This window comes from Aythya marila (assembly GCF_965140915.1).
Source record: "Aythya marila genome assembly, chromosome: 7".
NCBI lineage: Eukaryota > Metazoa > Chordata > Aves > Anseriformes > Anatidae > Aythya > Aythya marila.
This window is the reverse complement of record NC_139048.1, coordinates 36,852,114-36,858,113: the sequence shown is the minus strand read 5'-3', so window position 1 is coordinate 36,858,113 and position 6,000 is coordinate 36,852,114.

Sequence of the window (6,000 nt, the reverse complement as noted above, 5' to 3'; positions counted from 1 at the left end):
GCTTTCTATTTTCTTGCTGATTTCTCATTTTTCTTTCCAAGGGTTTCTGAAGTGACAAAAACTTTCTCTGCACTGAAGGTGCCCGGGGAAGCCCCGTAGCTCCGGCGGGCAGCCTGGGCAGGGGGGTCACGGAGCAGTCCCACATCGCTGGCTGGGAAGGGATTTACCTCTGGAAGCCTTGCTCGTAGGCCGCCTATGGGAATAGCCCTTGCTTTTGTTTTTTCACAGAGATTTACTCCTGCTCCTCATCACATAAACTATTTTATATGTAATCTGTCTTATTAATCAAGTCCCCGGCAAGTCAACGCCTGGAGCCAGCCTAGCAATCTGATTTTACTACAACAAGTGTACAGCAGCATCCTTTACACAAGATAAGGCCTCCATGCCTTGTCTTTCCATTTCAGGATTTTAGCTTTCAGCAACGCACACACTTATCAGGCACATAAGTATTCTGTGCTCCCTGCTCTGCTTCGTTTGCTGCTCTGAGGGAGGAGTGATTTGTTCACTTTTTTTTTTTAATTTCCTCCTGCTCCTGCAGAGGTGTTAAGGGGCCTGAAATCCCAAAAAAGGGAAAAGGGGAGGAAAAAAAATGACTTAATTTTTCTTCAAAGCCTTAAGCGACCACAAAACCGTCTGTTTTTATCAAAACTAACATGGCCTGAGAATTCTGGGGTTAAGGCCCAGGTGTCCCTTTGGAGGTCACATATCAAAAGCTACAAGCATTAGCCTGACACCAAAAGAGGAGAGAGGGAAGGAAAAGACTGTCAGGACTTCAGACAGTCAAATTGTGACACTTTGTCAAGAGACCACAGGTGCTCCAGCTTCTTCCTCTGAGCTGCTATTAAAACAAAGCCCCAAACCCCCAACGTTAACACCTAATTTAGAGACCTAATTCACTTTATACAAGACAACAAAAAAAAAAAAAAAAGAAAAGAAACGGGGAACAGGTATGTGTGTGTGTATATATATATATTCTTTTTCTCCTACTGCTGGTCAGCTGAAAAGAATGTGAATTTCTAAGCAGGAAAGGGCTAAAAAGACAGAAACCGCTCCATGGTGAAAATGCAGCCTGAAGTTGTTACTATTTCTGTTGGTATTTGGGGAAAGTTCATTGAAAGGGACTTTGCTGGGGCTGTTGAGTCTAAAATGAATCCTCTGGCTGGTTGTGGCTCATGGGCACCCACATGCACGCCACGGCAGCAGATTGCTTTCCACAGCGCCTCTCTGCTGGGGGGAACACCAAGGCAGGCTGCTGCCTCCTGCCTCCTGAGATCATCCCAAGGACGCTGCTCACATTATTTGTTGTTGTCGATATCAGGAGTGTTTAGGGTTATAGTAAAATATTTGGATCAAATCAAATTTTGCCTCTACCTTGCATGAATCTCTCCAACATGCTGAGGTGTCCTTCCGTGCTGCAAGAGCTATTTTCAGGATGGTTTTATTCACTTCATAGCGTTTGGTGTGAAACTTCATGCCACAGAGAATTTTTCTAAACAGCATTATTGTCATTTTAGGTCTGACAACTTTGAAGCCACCCTTTAAAAAAGAGGAGGAGGAAAGCATTTCATATAATGCTAAAGCAAATATAGTGCTTCTATTTGAAGCTAAGTGCACATCAGTGACTGGGTTATTAAAGACTGTGCAGTTGGTTTCCTGCAAACTTCTAGGTGGAGAAAGCCTCACATCACCCTACTTTCAATTAAATTTACTTCTCCACCTTTCTCTCAATGCTGACTGAACTACAGATACACTTGGATAGCCCTCTGCCCAGACCGCGAGCAGGTAGATCAGGCTGCAGATTTTCATACGAGCCACTGCAGTGCTGCCCAGGAATTTCTAGGTCTCTGTCCCAGTTTCAGTGGCTTTCAGCCCCACACAAGACTGAACCTCTGCTGATATTCAGCTCAGTCCTTGTGGCCACCTCCTCTTGGTATGTGAACATTGGCTTAAATTGATTTGCCCATGGTCATATCTAGCCTTGGCAAACTGGAGTGATTTGAATTCTGCCCCAAGACCTGAAAAACATGTGCACTATAGGGCTAGCCCTAGCAAAGTGAGGGGAAAAAAATAAATTGCAGTTGTATGGTCACCAGCAATTCAGACAGAATAAATGTTTTTATTAATGCAGTTTTACTTATACACTGTAACTGCACTCAGGTTTATAATGGCTGTATTTCGACAGATCTCCCATAAGCAATGCTGCTGAGGTGACTCCGAGATTAACTGAGCTCTAATGACGTTTAAAAGCTTCTTAGGATCCGTACAGGGAGGCAGCTCTGCCAGCCTCAGGCCCACCACCCCCCGTGGTGCTGCGCCCTCGGTGGGACTCCTCAGCGGGGTAGGTGCTGCCTGGCATGGGCAGCGCTGATATCGCTGATACCATCTCGCCCAGGGTTACGTGGGCAATTACAGGGGAGAGCTCTTGAACACAATACTTTTGTTTTTTCATAAGCTCTCTTTGGGCACTATTAACCTTTATCTTTTACAAGAATTAGCTTTCAGTGTCCCATTTTCAGCACAGTATTTATAAGCGCATTAATAAATCGTTACCAAAAAAAGGGTAGCGGTTCTCTTTGGCTGCATGACATTACTCCTGCATTATCCTGTGGTTGAACACTGCAAAGCTGAAACAAATCTTTACTAGGAACAAATATCTGCATGCACGTAGATTGGTGAGGATACACACGTGGATGATTTGCCATCCATTGCCAAGGGAAGCACAGCATGCTGACAGCATCGTGCCTGTTAGCTACAGCCCTGTTCCCACGCTCATTAACACTGCTCTCAGACCTGCTGCATCGCCTGGCAGCACAAACGTGGTGTTGATAAGGCAGAAGCCCACAGCCACCTTTCTGTAGGACAAGCAGTTAGACATCTATATAGAAAGCCCAGAATGGCAAAGCTGGGCCTGAAAGGAGTACGCATGTGTGGTCATGTAATCAGCTTTCACTCAGCAAATGCACTCATTCAGGACTGAGACCTTTTTTTACAGCCTACAGCTTCATTAGCCCAGGATTTACAGCTTGAGAAAAGGTGATCAAAATTATGTGATCTAAGCAGGTTTGTTTTGTTTTCCTCTTCCTGGAATGTCTGCAGAAGTGGGAGATGAGGAGGAGAGGAAAGAAGGGATTAAGCAAGTACAGAAGCCCACCTGACACAGATTTGCTCTGGAATCCAGCCCTCCTGCAAACTGCACCTCCCCGCAGAGGCACCCCTTAAAGCTAACAGGCGACTGCGGGTCTCCTGCTCAGTAACAATGCACGCCAGGCCAACGTGAAGCAGAACGGGATGGAAAGGTCTGTTATCAAATATGCAGTCTTTTGTGATCATCTCTGCCTGCACAATACAATCTGATGGTAATTAGAACATCAGTGAAGTAATTACATCCATTCACAACAAAACCGAAGTGTACCAAGTACATTGATACAGAAGAAAGAGATAGAGACATCCATTCATCTCCCTGGCAGATAATGCATGGCATGAAGCTATCTTTACATAATTCGGATGTGTCCTCATGGGTGCATTAGCACTTCTCAGTTCGACATGCCTGGATTATAGATAGATACTAATGACTAAGCACAGGACACACGCTTCGGTTTAGCATTGTCAGATGAGGCCTTCTAAGGTAATCTTTTTTTCTTGTTTTTGATATGATTCAAAGATTTTGCTTGAGAGCAATAGCAATATGTAATTACCAAATAAGTGAGGTCAAAGAACAGCTCTTCAAGCAAGTACAGCTCGCAAGTCTGGCAAGACTGAAAGGAACAACATTACCTCCAGTCAAGCTGTTTGGGTTTTCGCTTGCTTTTTCCTGACTCCTAGCTCGCATAGCAATATGATGCTCCTCCAACACTAGGTTGTCCTTAACCAGCACGTAAATAGAAACAGCCTTAAAATATTGGCAAGAATATTTGCCAGCTGAGACGCAATATCTACTCATCCATCTCCACTATCACGACGGAGATAATGAAGCAAACTAATGATGCTTAATTTCTCTACCTAAAGCATTATACTTTGGCTGAGTAGACTGGTAATATTTTACCAAGCTGTAATAAAACCAACAGTATCTATCTATACGCACACGTTATATGAAGGCTTAGCACTTTGTATTCTCAACGCGAACTTACCGAAGTGCTCTAAGACCCCATGATTGAAAGAGGAACATTTTGTGATCATAAAGTGAGAGAACGGGGAGAAGGGAGCCGATGAGTGCCCTAGTTCATTTAATGTATTATCTTTGCGAGTTTTCGTGTATTGATTTTGGCAGAAATACCATCAAATGTTGCTGTCACTTGCAATGGTAGGAAAGTGCTTAGTTAATGCCTAATTAGGCTTTAGAGTTCAAACCAAAACTGTTTGATTATGCTGATATCCTATCATAGCACAGACCTAATAGAAAAAGGCGTAAGTAATATGGCAGTAAAACAAGTTTTAACGCACCACTGGTTTGTCCCTGAGCCAGTGGGTTTTTGTTTAGGTTTGTTTGTTTTTACAAAAACATCGAAGCAGACAACTAGGCATTTATCCTGCAACGTTCAGAAACTGCTGCTTTGCACGGTCCCCTAAATTAAAGCATTGAACAAGTCTGGTTTTAGGCAAACAAATGTGTCACTATTATCGGTTTTCAGCGTTTTTCCCAAATTCCATCAATGAAATGCAAATCCACTTAGCAGAGATGCCACCAAAAGCAAATTTCATTGATGCTGAGAAATCACGTGTGTCCTTTCAGTCTCTTGGGTTTACCTTGCTGCAGATGAGACTCGTAGCACTGCCCAAGGAACTGCTTCACACCATGACTGCAGGCACAGGGACTCAGCAGCTGCTGTTGCCCTCACGTCAGATTGTCCAGGCAATTTCAAAAACACACCACCAAGAGACTTTTTTTAACAGCTCAAACACTGGGGGAAACGTGCAGGCTAATGAAACGCATGTCACAAAGTCCAGTGAGCACAGATGAGGTTGGCGTCCACCCCACTACCACGGGATCGCAGCTCCCACAGGTTTCTGCATCCCAGTGCCCCATAGTACACCGTGCCTTGTCTTTCGGGACCAGTCTGTGAAGTGGCAATTAAAAATAAAGCCGTGACTTCAAGAGATGCAAGCTGAAAGCAGTGGCCAAGCTCTGGATGTGAAGCGTTCCTCAGTTCCTGAAACACGCGGCTGAGGATTTCAGTCCGCTGGAGAGACAGGGAGCGTTTCGGAAGCACGAGTGCCAAGGAGATCCCAAACGCAGATGCCTGAGCCTCGGAGTTGTGCTCATTCCCAGCTTCAGCTCCAGGCCACAACTGTGCTAACAGCTTTGTATTAATGAGGGAAGCTTTGCCAAGGAGATTAGTACCGCACTTCTTCTGTCTTAATAAAATGTGTTCTAAAATTAGTAATCTCTCAGATAAGACGATATCTGGTTTCTTCTAATTATTTTTCAAAAAATCTGATACCTGATGAGTTCATGATTTGCAATTTCTCTCTCTTTTTTTTTTTTTTTTTCTGTAATCACCTGCATCGTGTCTGAATAAATCTAAAATGGGAGGGGAAGCCAAGAACTGACCCCTCACTATGCAGCTGCCAAAGTTTCTGAGTTATCCACAGCGCCTAAGGAAAACTAAGCCAAATCCAAAAGACAGAGCCACCGCTGAGGCGAGTATGAATGGAAGAGGGCAAATACATAAGTGAGCAAATGGCTAATCGCTGCTGGCTGCTTTAACTTACAGAACGCAGGGCCAGACACCTCTGCCCTTTCCTCTGGGTTGCTGTGTTACTGCACCTGGTGGCACAGGCACACAGACAAGCAGCAAGTGCTGCTTCTGGGCGCAGAAGCTGGCACTCCTGGGAAAGCACAGTGCTGCTCTGCTGAGGTGCAGTGTCCAAAATTGCACGGCCCCTGTGCCGTGCTCTGCTTCATCGCCAGGGCCAGCACAGTTGTACCAGCTTGGCAGTGCGAGTGGTTGCAGAAAGGCTGCTTGCCAGCCCTGCATGTTTGGTGCTACACTGACATCTTGT